This window comes from Phaenicophaeus curvirostris, chromosome Z (genome assembly GCF_032191515.1).
Source record: "Phaenicophaeus curvirostris isolate KB17595 chromosome Z, BPBGC_Pcur_1.0, whole genome shotgun sequence".
Taxonomy (NCBI): Eukaryota; Metazoa; Chordata; class Aves; order Cuculiformes; family Cuculidae; genus Phaenicophaeus; species Phaenicophaeus curvirostris.
Window position 1 is genome coordinate 36,321,622 of NC_091431.1, and position 15,428 is coordinate 36,337,049.

Below are 15,428 nucleotides of genomic sequence, written 5' to 3' on the forward strand. Positions count from 1 at the left end.
TGACTCCTTTTCATGAAGTGTATATTGTTGGGACTGTTTTGCAGTATACATAATTATTTAAATTCTTCTGTGTCATGGGTCAGTTGATAGGACTGTATTAAAACCAAAAAAAGACCTTAAAAGTTGGGACTACATATGAAGGGGGAAAAAGAGTGAGTGGCAAAGCTTAAATGCTAGTGGGAAGAATTTAATGTAGTAGAACCTCTGGATAGTGAACTTGGCACTTATTTTTCTTCCTCACAAGACTTCAAGAGTCAGTGGATAAGCATTTGTCTAGCAACGTTAATGGCATTTAGACTTACAGTTGGAGAGCCATCTTTGTTAAATGACAGAGACAGCACCAGCCCTTTGAGGAGAAGCTGAGAGCGCTGGGGTTGTTTAGTCTGGAGAAAATGAGACTGAGGGGAGACCTTATCCCATTCTACAACTACCTAAAAGCCTAAAAGGAGGTTGTAGTGAGGTGGGTGTTGGTGTCTTCTCCCTCGTAGCTAGTGACAGAAAAAGGGGAAGTGGCCTCAAGATGTTGTGGGGAGATTTACATTGCATATTGGGAAGAATTTCTTTACTGGAAGGGTTGTTAAGCATTAGAATAGGCTGCCCAGACAGTGGTTGAGTCACCATCCCTGGAGGTGTTTAAAAGATGAGTAGATGTCATACTTGCAGAGATGGACTAATGCCAGACTTACCAGGAATGGACTGATGGTTGGACTCAATGATCTTTAAGGTATTTTCCAACCAAAACCATTCTGTTATTCTGTGTGTGATTCTGTGATTTCTCAGCATAGTATTGGATTGATGAGCTTGTGCATTTTCTGGCAGTTTATGTTCAGCAAATAATTACAATTAACATGAATAATCTTGTTATTATATGACCCTTTTTAATTTAAGTGCATGTGGCAAACTTAAATTCTCACAACACCAAGATAGTTGCATTTCAGGTGGAATCAGTCTTTGAAAAGCACCCTTAGCAGTGCAGCTATCATCTAGTAGCAAGTGGTTTGAGTTCTATATGGAAGTAAAGCAAGACTACATGATCTTCCCATATTGTTAATGGCCCAAGATACTAGAGGTAGAAAGTTGAAAAGAGAAGACAGAGCTTGTTGTCAGAGATGTTCTTTCAAGTTTTATCTCTGTCTACAGGGTGAGGAATCAAATGCAAGTAATTTCTAGAAGTCCCAGGAATTAATGCCACATTTGTTTCCCCTTTTAAAAAGCTTGTGATATTAGAATCATAGAATCATAGAATAACCAGGTTGGACAAGACCCACCAGATCATCGAGTCCAACCATTCCTATCAAACACTAAACCATGCCCCTTAGCACCTCATCCACCCGTGCCTTAAACACCTCCAGGGAAGGTGACTCAACCACCTCCCTGGGCAGCCTGTTCCAGTGCCCAATGACCCTTTCTGTGAAAAATTTTTTCCTAATGTCCAGCCTAAATCACCTCCGGTGGAGCTTGAGGCCATTTCGTCTTGTCCTGTCCCCTGTCACTTGGGAGAAGAGGCCAGCACCCTCCTCTCTACAACCTCCTTTCAGGTAGTTGTAGAGAGCAATGAGGTCTCCCCTCAGCCTCGTCTTGTCCAGGCTAAACAACCCCAGCTCTCTCAGCTGTTCCTCATAAGACGTGTTCTCCAGCCCCTTCATATATTGCATTGTATTCATATTGTAATCTATGGAGAGGCTCTGTAGATGGGCTGTGGAAAAACGGCCCTAGAAGGATTATTTGGATGTGGAGTGTTACAACCGTTGTGTGATGGGGTGTTGACTTGCTCAACTCTGCACAGTTCTGAAGGACTGGAGGCATCCTTGCTGTATTTTACTTCCTGGTCTTTCTGCACTGTTACTCACTCTGCAGATGTAAATGAAGACACTTGTGCTATGGCTCAAATGGCAAATCTGAATCCAGTAGTTCCCATGTATGAGCTTTCTCATAGGAAGAGAGTGTAAGAACAGTTGTACTCCAGTTAGAGGGGTCATAGACTGCTGTAGTTAAAATCCACATGACACTAGAGCTTAATTAATTTTAAAATACCTAACCCAGATCTAATTCAAGTCTGTGGTTACTTCTATCATTATATGAGAAAAACTCTAGTGTTCAAACTGCCAAAGCAGCTGATAATTTGTGGCAGGTATCAGTTGAGGAAGCCTGGAATCATCACTATTGAGAAATAGAAGGGCCATGTGGGAAATACAGAGAAGAAACATGGAAAAGCAGATTACCATCCACCTTCAAAACATAAAATTTGCATGTATTGTTTGAGTTTTGTCCCTTACTGTTTGATACTGTAGCTCAAACCACTAGCCCCCTGTGAAGCAAGGCCTGAATTGGTGTGAGCTAGCTTAAGGCTGTCCTTTACTTTATATATAGTGATTTTCTATATCATTCTAGTAAGCCACTGTTAGCATGATTTTTCCTCTTGACTTGTGCCATTAAACATTTTAGGTATAAAAGTGAATACTCAGAATGATGAATTTTTTTTCTTATGAAATGATGAAAAATTGGTGAAATGAAAATTTCTGGAATGATCACGAAGTTGGTGACTCTGTCTGTTTAGATAATTTTAAAATTCTTCCTAATACTGTGTTGGTCCTGACTTTAGCACGTGGTTTTTGCTACAAACCAATGTGTACTGTTTCATTTATTTGGTCAGTAGTATTTGATGAAAGCAGTAACAGTATATTGATCAACACCCATGTACATCTTTGAATCACCTCTTAAATTTTCACGTAGTGAAAATAATTATTTTTGTTATTTTACATCTCTTACCCTCTTTTCTAATATTGTGATAATATTTCACTCATGGTCAATTAGGAACCTAAGTATTCTATTGTAAGAGAATTTATCAAGAGCTTTCAGACTGTCTAGATAGTAGAAAACCCTATCATCTGTTTGTTTTCTCTCCTTTACATTTTAAAAGAGATCTGTTTAAACTGTTTGAAGAATAAGGTAGTGATTCATAACAGACGTTTCTATGCTGCTTCTTGGTTTCTCCCTCATACTGTGATGCAGGGTTCTGTCTAGCAATTTCTGCACTTATTTTTCCTTGTACTAAACTGAGCTTATTTATCTACAAGATCATGAACATGGGTTAATTTTTCAGTGGGGAAAAAATACATGTTATGAGAAGCAGGACTCAAATAACGGTCATTGACTTGTGAAATTGTTTCTCTGCTCAGTTTGACTTCTGCTGGGCAGTGCTCTGTAGTTACAAGAATATATCCTAAAAAAATGCCTGAAGTTGAGCTTGTCATAGGTACCTGGAGTTGCTCAGCTCAACTCTCTAAGTTTTAGTCTACTTGCCTCGATGCCTGTTGAAATTCTCCTTTTGAAGACATGGCCACAAGCTGGCCATACATTATCTGAGGAGCTGTAGCAATAAGGAAGGGATGCTTAGGAATTTGAACTGAAATACAAGGGCATTAAGTGCACACTGCCTCCTGTGCTTCAGAGCCTTCCCAGTGAAATGCATCTGAAACACTTCTACTTTAGGGGGTTCCTTGCATCACAGCAGGAAAATAATAGAATTTTAAAGACTCAGACAACTATGTAACAGGAATTTTCTGAATTCCAGTGGCATTTAGTAGATTTATGCACATGTAGAGGAGGTTGCTTAACAGTCTCTGATCACCAAGCCAAATGATTTCTTGGAAACTGCATTTTCAAACTGAACAGAGCAAGACTGAATTGAGCACTGTGATAAAGAAAATTTGAAGTTAATAAATTGTGATATGGTATTACACACACATTTTAGATTACCAAAGCATTAGCTTGGTCATGTGTCCAGGCTAATAAATAGCTGTAAAGACCAAGTAATTTATTGGTATTTTCTGTGTCTTAAACATTGTGTGAGTGCAGATCTGTGTACAGCTGAGGGGCTTTTCTGAGGCTTCTAGTTCAATGAGAGGGGGAGGTGTAGGAGCAGGCATCACTCCCTGCCCTCTCCTCTCACCTGCAATGGGCAGTGGCTGCCACAGAGGAGGGAAAGTAGGCACAGCAGCAGGCGCTGTCTCCCCCTCCACCTGACAGCTCTATAGCCCGCAGCCTCAATTCAAGAACCTTCCTGAAGGAGTTTCTGCACATGCACAGCAAGACCACCCCTCAAATGCTAATGGGGCATGGACTTGCCCTATAAATAGAAGCTGCCAAGAAGGCATGGTTGGTGTGCCCACCAACCCAATGGAATCAGCCTGAGGAAAGGCTGCCCTAATGAACTACCAGACAACGTATTCCTGTAGCTGCCGGGTGGACCACATTTTCCAGAGGTACTGCCATGTCCCACTGGAGTGGTGACTTTTCTTGCTACTAGTTTCTTTTTTCTCTCACTTATCTTACTGTACCTTCTTTTTTTTCTTGGTGCTATGGTGTATTGAATTGAATCCGAGTTGTGTTGTAGTTTGCTTAGCAGCCTTGGCTGTGTTCAGGGTATCAGACTGATCTGACCAGACTGGGATCTGGTTTTGTGACTTCAGGAAGAGTGCACCTGAGTATCTGGTTTGCTGTTTCAACTGTGTCCAAAGTAAACACTACATTTGAATTTACCCTGGGAGATTTGTTGGCCTTCTCATTTGCCACACAGATATAAAAACACCTTCCGTCTGCGACTGTGTGAAGGAGAGAGGTGCAAACACTGCCGGGGTTGGGAGTGGGCCCTGGCAACCTTTTTTCTTAGAAATGAATGTCCTTGTCAAATTCCAGAACTAGCTTATTTGGAGCTAGATTGCAGGCCCTTGTGCCATTGTTTTGTACTCACATGTATTTTGGTGTTTTGAACCTCGGAATTTAGAGTCTTGTCTCCCACACCTTTGCTGAACTCTTGTTGATTTGTGCCTTGAAAATCACTTTAGAATTGTCCCTATTTCCCCTTCCACTTCCAGTGCTACATTAAGGTTGACTTCCAGTGTCCAAAAACATGACATGGTCCCAGTGTCATAAGGGCTTAAGCCCAAAACCTATTATAGTCTTTTTTTTATTTTTAAGCATCTGGGTTTTATGCAAACATAAGATTTCTATACAGCCTAAGTATACAGAACATCATTCACCAGTAACAATACGCATGTGTATCCTGTAGGACTTTATATAGTAAAACATGATGACTGTCACTGGCAACTTACCAGTAATAAAAATTTCTTATCTATAAATTGTAATTGTGTTATGAATATTTTGCCCTAATTACTTTATTTATGTTGTCAAAACTCAATATTTCATGTATGCTTTTTGTAGACTTGCACCTGTGAGATACTAACTTTGCTATGAAGTTGGATCTTAGAGTTTTTAAAAGTGTTTAATTTTGTGTTTGTCCCAAAGCAGTATTTTGGTTTGAAGGGAAGTCTTTTTAAAATACATCTGTGGATTTTTATAAAACCAGAAGATGGCAGCAAGTGTTGACTAGAATTTTATACCACTAAACCACTTCACAGCTTCAGAGTAAATCAATATCTTTTGTAATGCAAGCATTTGCTTTGAATGTGATGTAAAACAGAAAAGAGCTGATTTACGTTTGCATCAGTACCATTATTCTCGCACAGGGAAGTAAGAGGGCTAATACACTTCAAACAGATTTATCCATTTGAAAAGACTAATGCTGTGAGGGGCTGTCAGTGTGCATATGCCAAACAAATAATGCAATGATCTGTCTTATATATTCCCTCATAATAAAAACCCCCACATGTATAATCATGTTTTTTCTGCTTAGTACCATCTCTGAAGTTTTCTACAATGTGTTTGGAAGATAGTTGATAATTCTGATTGGGCATATCATCCATTGAAAGTATTAATGGGGACAGAAGATACCTCATGTGTTGATTTCGGGATAGTTTAGAATGAGAGTAGTGATTCCATGAAGGTTAGTGGGAACACCTGAAACTGTGAACTAATCTCCTCAGTGTATTAGTCTATCTCTAGTTCTGGAGGGTGGACAGGAACCCAGCTTGGGACTTGAGCAATGAACCAGCAAGTAGAGGTGCAGGAGGCTTGAAGCTTGATTTCTAGATTTTTATTTGGGTATTGTATACGCTGTAATTTTGTGGAAAGGTGGGCATAAACACAGACTATTATCTGCACGTTTTTATTAGTAGAGTACACTTACCTACAGCAACTGATTGAAATAATTTAAAATCTTTCTGGAAATCACATACTAGGCCACACACTAGAGCTAGTGTTGAGTAGATAGGTCAACAGATCATACTGAAGTTAAAAAGTGCTTCCTGCTTAAGATAAATTATGGTGGATCAGACTGGAACTGGGAGAAATATAATGAATTTCAGACATCATTAAATAATAGTTTTGTGATGTCAGCATCCTTTAAAGACCTTGAATTTAAAGAATCGTAGTGTAGCTATTTTGATGTAAGCTTTAAGTATCATCAAAGGTGATTTGGAAGCCACTCGTTATTTTAAAAGCCCTCTGCATATTTTGCTTCATCTGGGCCTTTGTGAGCCTGAAGGGTCTTAATTTATTTTGGTTTTTTGTCAGGAAAACCATCCCATAACTTTGATTATCTTCACTGTCTTTTGGGGCTTTTTTTTTCAGTTTATTTGACCAAGATACAGGAGAGCCATGGGTTTATACAGTGATACATTGGCATCTACTCTGCTGCACCGAGTAGCAGAGTCTGGTACTCTTTTCCCATTAAATCATTTATCGTTAATTAAATCATTAAACATTTGACTTGCTTATCTGTAGCTGCTGATAGTACAACAGTCATGCAGTGGGGAAAGGAAATGAAAGAAAAGTACAACATTTCTTTTGTGTTCCAACAGCCTGTTTAGGTATCCACTACCTTCTCAATAGAATGAATCTTGTCTAGTGGGAAGAGTAGTGAAAAGAAAATGAGAAAAATTTGTGAACTCCAAGGTGAAGTACATTTCAAAGAGTCAAAAGAAAAAAGACCAGATTTTTCTGACTGCTTTGTGTAAGAAAGTTTCTGTCAGAAATTTTGTCAAAGGCTTTACTGAAGTCCAAGAAGACTACACCTCAGAGCCTTTCCCTCATCCAGTAAGTGGGTCACCTTGTCATAGAAAGCGATGAGGTTAGTTTGGCAGGACCCACCTTTCATGAACCCACATTGACTGAGCCTGATCACCTGGCTCTCAAGATGACCTGTTTTCATGACTTTCCCTGACACTGAGGTTAGACTGGCAAGCCTGTAGCTTCCTGGATCCTCCATCTGACTGTTCTTGGAAATGGATATAACATCAGCCACCCTCCAGTCAAATGGAACTTCCCCAGTCAGCCAGGACTGCTGGAAGATGATAGAAAGGGGTTTGGCAAGCACATCTGCCAGCTCCCTCAATACTCTTGGGTGGGTCTCATCTGGCCCCATAGACTTGTGTATGTCTAATTGGCCAAGCAAGTCTCTAGCCACTTTCTCTTGGATCACGGGAGCTTTGTTCTGCTCCTCCAACTGCTGGGTGTGTACACAGAGGGAACAACTTTCCTTACTGTTAAAGACTGAGGCAAAGAAGGCATTAAGCACTTCAGCCTTGTCCTGATCCTTTGTCACAGTTGTTCCCTTTGCATCCAGTAAAGACTGGATATTGTCCCTGGTCTTCCTTTTACTACTGATGTACTTACAGAAAGATTTTTTAGTATCTTTCACCAAATTGGCCAGTCTGATCTGTAGCTAGGCTTTAGCCCTCCTGATTCTAACTCTGCATGATCTCACTTCCTCCCTGTAGTCCACCCAAGATGCCTGTCCCTTCTTCTAGAGCTCATAGACATTCCTCTTCTTTATGATGTTCCCCCCAGATCTCCCTGCTCAACCAAGCTGGTTTTTTTCCCTGCTGACTCATCTTCCGGCACATGGGGACAGCTCGCTCCTGTGCTGCCAGGATTTCCTTCTTCTGGAAGAGCACCCAGCCCTCTTGGGCTCCCTTGCCCTTAAAGAGTGTCTCCCATGGGACTTTATCAACCAACCTTCTGAACAGTCCAGAGTCTGCCCTTTGGAAGTTCAAGGTGGCCGTTCTACTAACGCACCTCCTCACCTCACTTAGAACTGAGAATTCTACCATCTCATGATCGCTTTGTCCTAGGCGTCCTCCAAGCATCACATCCCCCACAAGGCCTTCTCTGTTCACAAACAGCAGGCCCAGGAGGGTGCCTTCCCTTGTCAGTTCACTTACCAGTTGTGTGAGGAAGTTGTCTTCATATACTCCAGGATCCTCCTAGATTGCTTCCTCTCTGCTGTATTGTACTTCCAGCAGACATCTGGTAGATTAAAGTCTCCCACAAGGACAAGAGATAGCGATCTTGAGACTTCTCCCAAATGTTTGTAGAAGAGCTCATCAGCTTCTTCTGTTTGGCTAGGTGGTCTATAACAGATTCCCAACACAACATCTGCCTTCTTGTGAGCTCCTCTGATTTTTACCCACAGACACTCAATCCTGTCATCACCATAATCAAACTCAAGGGTATCAAAGCACTCTCTAACAAAAGGCTGCCCCACCACCTCTCCTACCTTTCCTGTCCCACCTAAAATGTTTATACCCTACCATAGCAGCACTCCAGTTATGAGTCATCCCACCACGTTTCCCTGATGGCAACTACATCATAGCCTCCGTGCCCTACAATAGCTTCTAATTGCTCCTGTTTATTGCCCATGTGCATTGGTGTAGATGCACTTCAGGTGGGCTGTTAGTCCCTCAGCTCTCATGAAGAGAGTAGTGTTCATTCCCAAATTACTGGTCCTTGGATTATCTAACCCATCTGTGTCAATTACATCTTTTCCATCACAAGATGTACTGACCTCCACTTGTTCTGAGTTGATATACTGCGGGTCCTCGCCAGTACACAATCTCTCAGGCACTGGAGTGCCATTTCCTGGCTCACTTCTGTCTAGCCTGGCTTCATCCCCCTCCCCTTTCACATCTAGTTTAAAACTCTGTTAATGAGCCTTGCTAGATTTTTGGTAAGAAATTTTGTACCCCTAGGAGACAAGCATGCCCCATCCCTGGTAAGTAAGCCTGGAGGTGTATAGGCAAGTCCATGATCCAAGAACCCAAAGTTTTGCTCCTCACACTAGGTTTGGAGCTAGGTATTTACTGACTAATTTTTCTTGCTCTGTCCCTCTTCATTCCCTGTTGTCAGAATGGTGGAGGTAAACAGTGCTTGTGCCCTGGAGCCCTTCACTGTTCGGCCCAGAACCCTGAAGTTCCTCTTAATTGCCCTCAGCTCCCTCCTCTGGATATCATTATTGCCTACTTGGAACACTAACAGAGGGTAATAACCTGTAGGCTTTACCAGGGAAGGAAGCTTTCTTATGGAGTTTTTCACAGAGGCCCCAGGCAGGCAGCAGCCCTCCCCGTGAAGTGGGTCCGGTCTGCAGGTAGGGCCTTCTGTTCCCTTCAGAAGGGAATTCCCCAAGAAAATCACTCTTCTTTTTCTCAGAGGTTGTTTTGATGGTCGTTTGAGGATGGCGCAGCCTAGGCTGCCGGAGCCATCCTCCTGCTCTATGGAGTTTGATTCCACTTGCAGCACTTAGTATCTATTCTGCAAGGCAACCTGGGAGTTTGTTGTCTGAATGGGGACAACGGGCTTTCTGCGCCAGGCAGGAACTTGCCGCCATTCCCCCTCTTTTTTCTCCTCAGTCTTACATTTAGTGCATGGAGAGTTCTGTGCCCGCTCTGGCTACCTGCTTGGTTTGTAAGAGGGAGTATAGGGTGTTGTTCCACTGGTCTGTCTCCCTCTCACATTCCCTAATGGTCCTCAGTCCAGTTACTTCCTCTCTTAGCTCTGACACCAAGCGGAGGGGTTCCCGCACGCAAGCACAGCTTCCACAAGTGAAGTTAGTACCAGTGGTGTGAGTCAGCATGAGAGGGGGGCACTCCCTGCAGCCCAGTGTCTGCGTGGCTGCATGTGCCCACTGAGGCTCTGTCTGGATGGATGCATCAGTCCTGGCTGATGCAGCACCTGGAGCAGCCTTAATTTTATGCTGGGTGGCCACCATCGTCCTCAGTCCCTTCTGACTGGCCTCCAGCCCCTCTTTGCTCGCCCTGCCCACTCGAACTGCCACTCAAGCTGCCCTGTTTTTCTAACATGCCAGGATCCTGTTTGCCATGCTTCTGTTTGCCACACTCCTGTTCGCAGTACTCCCTGGGGACCTAGAGTCATAGCAGGAAGAAATGGTAAAGAGGACAATTAACACGTTTAATCGTCTGCTACTACAGACAGCAGTAAGTTAAATGTCCCTTTTTCAAAACTGGTTACAACAGTCTTAGTTCTTGCAGCAAAACAGTGAGTGCTTTCTTCAGAACTAAACATTTGCAAGAGTGGAAAGGTGAAGTTTCGGAAGTCTGCCGCTACAGTCAAATGTAAATTAACATTTAGTACTTCGTTGACTAACTCAGCTTCTTTGAAGAGTGAAGCCTGCTTATTTACACCATGGTGGATTCACAAAATCCACTCATTTACTTCAGATATTTTGTAGTGCTGCTCAGTCAACTGGAGAAACAAGATATTGGTAATTGAGAATGAATGTCAAGTAGTGTCAAGACTCCTGAGTTCATAAAGCTGATAACTCTTTGTGTGATTGCATTTATCTCTCTACAACAGATATGATCTCGCTCTTTACCAGCCTTTGACAGAAGAAGATGTATTATTCAACTGCTCACGCAGCAACACTGGTGCTATGTTGTTTGTTTCTAAAGATAAGCAACACTGCAAAATTGCATAAATGAAGAAAACAAAAATTAGACATGGATTTTGAAGGCATATTGCATCTAACAGAAAAGAAAAAGTCACATAATAAATGCAAATCAGTAAAGTATGAGAATATCAGGATTGGTTTCCTGACTATACGAATGATGAACTCTCACGCCTAGTAATGTTTCATAATTTCTGTCTCTTGCTTCCATTTTCACAGGAAATCTGAGGTCTGCAGGCCAAATGTGTTTTAAAGCCTGACCTTATTTTTATCAGCTCTTCAATAACATACCTTTTTCATTTTAAATAGATTTCTATTGCCACATCTCAAGAAAGCTCTGTGGTAAGCCAGCAGCCAGTTACACTTACCGTACAAAAATTCATGTCCTGACCAAAATCTGCAGTATTCCTGGTTTTTATCTCTGCTCACTTTATCTCTTCTTCAACTATCTTTCTTCATTTGTCTCGTTGGGGTGTTTCCTTTGCTATGTTATTAAGTATTCAAGGGTTCAAAAGCATGAGTGGAGTTCTCCTCTCTAAGTCTATTCAATTATCTCCAGCTTCAGTGTGGGTGTCTCCTTCCAGGAAGGTGGATACAATCAAAGTTCACAGTCTGTAAGTTCCAATAACTGATCTTCAAGTAGACATGATATCCCAACACTCATTATTAAAAGTTTGGTGGTTGTTTAATTGTAAGAAATGGATAGGATGAAATAATTGGCATTTGCTGGGTCCTTAAACTACCTTTATTAGCTTTATTATGTGTAATTATTTTTTACCCCCATTCTGTGTTTGTATGCATTTTTGGCGTTTTCTGTAATCACTTTGCTTGCTAAAAGAACTTTGTTTAGTTCTATATGAAATTGCAACCTCTAGTTAACCACCTTTGCAGCAATTGGTGCTGAAGTGCGTTCACTGGAACGGCCCTTAGACTGCAGAGTATATTCACCACCAGTGGTGAAACCTAACAAATTAGTATGCAATGATAACCATATAATTAATTTAACATGGATATATAAGGATATTTACTACTCCTTCAGTTTTCCGGAGTTTCAGTATAATACTGTATCATCTTATCTAAGACAGGAAAAATGAATAGTTATTTTACCTTAGTATTCAGTCTTCCATGTGACATACATTTAAACATGGCTATTTGGCTTATAGCGTTTATGTAGACTCTACCACTTCTTTTGTACCTGTCAAGGCGTATCACCAAGAATCAAATTACAGCTTGTTCTGGCAATAGACAGAACAGCCATACATGACAGTGTGAAGATACATGCCTATTATCTGCTGCAAACCTTGCCTGTCTTGAGATCTGTGAAAAATACACAGATTAAAAAGAAACTTGAATTTTCTACTTCTCCGCCCCACCACCCCCATCCCCACCATAACTTTACACTGATAAATGCGTGGAATTTCGTGTATTTACTTTTGAAAGAATTTTACTGTGTGTTTCCTCTGGATTCTAGCTCTTTCAAATGCAAGAATCTATTTTGTTACATTCCCAGTAAAAACGTCTCTGGAAATCCTGGAATGTCACATTGAGAAATGCCTTCCAAACTAATGTATTTGGAATTCAGATTTACTTAAATCAGTTTTTGCCTAGGACAAAAGAAAAGGTATTTTTCATAAATTCAATATATATACCTCTGTTGTCCAGCCTGAAAATGAAGATAGTCCCCTACCTTCCTTCCCATGGCAAGAGTTCCTTTAGCAGACATAACCATTACATAAATTAATGCTGAAGTTGACAATATGAGCCCACAGTTGCCCAGAATCTTTTCTAGAACTGCAGGAATGAGAAAAACCACTATGTGGTAGGTTGACTTTGGCTGGACACCAGGTGCCCACCAAGAAGCTCTACCCTTCCTCCTTCTCAGCTGGACAGGGGAGAAAAGTAGTGCTCATGAGCAAAGATAAGGACAGAGAGATCCATCAGCAAGTACTGTCATGGGCAGCTGAGATTCAGCTTGGGGAAATTAATTTAATTTGCTACCAGTCAAAAGTCAGAGTAGGGTAACTAGAAATAAAATCAAATCTTGAAATACCTTCCCCTTACCACTCCTCTCTTTTGGGCTTCAACTTCACTTCTCATATCTCTACCTTCTGCCATCAAGAAGCACAGTAGGATGAAGAATGGGGAGGTGCAGTCAATTCATCACATGTTATCTCTTCCTCTCCTTTCTTCTCACTGTCTTCCCTTGCTCAAGCACGGGATCCCAGCCACAAGAGACAGTCCTCCATGAACTTCTCCAACATGGATGTGGTGTGTGGACACTGACTAGACACCAGGTGCCCACCAAGCTGCTCTATAACTGCCCTCCTCAGCAGGACAACTGGAGAGAAAAGAAGATAGAAAAAACCTCATGGTTCAAGATAAAGACAGTTTAATAAAGCAAAAGGAAAGGCCACGAGTGGAGGCAAAGAAAAATGAAAAATTTATTCGCTACTTCCCATCACCAGGAGACGTCCAGCCACTTCCTGGGATGTAAGGTTTCAATGCACATAGTGGTTACTCCAGAAGGCAAATGTTATAATAACAAACACCCCGCCTTTCCCTCCTTTCTCTTAGCTTATACTGCTGAGTAATATATATTCCATATGGTATGGAATATTCCTTTGGTCAGTTTAGGTCAGGTGTCCTGGCTATGTCATCTTCCAAGATCTTACCCATCACAGAATCATAGAATAACCAGGTTGGAAGAGATCCACCGGATCATCAAGTCCAACCATTCCTATCAAACACTAAACCATGCCCCTTACCACCTCGTCCACCCATGCCTTAAACACCTCCAGGGAAGGTGACTCAACCACCTCCCTGGGCAGCCTGTTCCAGTGCCCAATGACCCTTTCTGTGAAAAAATTTTTCCTAATGTCCTAGAAGGACATCCCTAGAAAGGAAGACATTGTAGAGACAGCCTTGGTGCTAGACAGCAGCCAGAACACTGATGTATCATCAACACTGGTCATATTTCAGGAATGTATGGTCTGCTACATTATTCTGTGGATGTTTGAAAACTCTTACATATCAAATTATAAATATATGCCACTAAAACTTCACTTACTAAGAATTTTATTTCAACATGTTGGTGTTTTGTATCTTTGTACATACAATAAATATTTCTAAAATCAAATACTATATATTGTATTATTTTAAGACTATAATTATTTCCTAAGTGTATATAAATATATATACGTATATACACCTCAAGATTGCATCACATGCCTTATGAATTAACAACTGTTGTTCATATATTATAGTGAATGTAACAATGCCTAAATGGAATCTTGCCATGTATATTAGTTAATTCAAAGCTGAGCATTCACAGTGCCACATAAATAGGGAATGCTGAACTATGGCATTAATGAAATTAATTCACTGTGGCAATTTGAGCAACTTTCAACTTTTTATTACAAAGTGAGAGAGTAAGTCGAAACTGAAGAGGAATTCAGCTGTTAGAAGTTGTTTGAAGCCCATTGAGCATGAGCCAGGCTGCTGAATAATGCAGACAAGATAATGAACTGGAGATAAATGATCCCAAGTGGGCCCCTGCTGAGTGTCAGGAGAATATGTTTATATGGTAGATTTATTATCTTAACATCTTTTTGCAGTGACCTCCAATTTAGAGGAAATACCTGAAACATTTATAATCTGTGTGGTTTTATTTGGAACTGCAGGACAATGTTATTATTATTTATCTGGAACAGCTGTGAGTAGTTATCTGCTGGAGATATAGAATCAGCTTGCTAAATTCTTTCAGGTATGTGAAAGTAATTAAAACAGATTCTCAGTAGGAATCGCAGTCAAATCTGTTCTTGATCAAGCAGTTAAGACTGGCAACTTATCTTTAAGGCAACCAACCCACTAACTCCTGCAAAGGTTGTTTCTTGGAGTCTACTCCTTTTTTTAATAGAAAAACTTCACCCTTATAAACATTGATATAAACACCCTTATAAACATTGGTGGGTCTCTTCCAACCTGGTTATTCTGTGATTCTGTGATTCTGTGTGATACTATTATTCATTTCATGTCTATGCCTACTATTTCAATAAAGAAATATAGGGCTTCCATACAGAATTAACCAGTGTCACTTGAATGTTATGAAGTATTAGTGTCAACAGCTCCATTATGGTTCCTTCATCAGAGACTGAACAGTGGCAGAACTTCACTCTTTATAGGTGCAGTATAAGTAATACTCAGAAAAGCATTTCAGACTCAAACGTTGGTTCCCTATATTTTTCTTTTAACTCCATAAACTACTTAATGTCCACTGCGTTATACTATGTTCCACTCTCAAGCAGCTCCTGAGTGAAGGGCAGAGCAGTGAATGTTGCTTACCTCAGTTTTAGCAAGGCATTTGACACTGCCTCTTGTAGTCTCCTCATAAACAAGCTGACAAAGTACGAGTTAGTTAAGTGGAGAGTGAGATGGACTGGAAACTAGGTGAATGGTTAGGCCCAGAGGGTTGTGATCACTAGTGTTTTACCTCAGAGGACAATACCAGGCCTAGTACTGTTTAACGTGTCATCAATAACCTGGACATTAAGACAAAGCACATCCTCCAACAAGTTTTCAGATTATGCAAAAGCAAGAAGAATGCCAGAGGCACCTTGACATGCCGGAGAAATGGGCTGGGAGTTATCTGATGAAGCACAAAAAGGGGTAGTGCAACATTTGGGAAGCACAATCCCATGCACCAGTACATGCTGGGGGCTTCCCAGCTGGAAATCAGCTTTGCAGAAAAGGACCTGGGGGTCCTGGTGGACGCAGGTCAGGTTGCCAA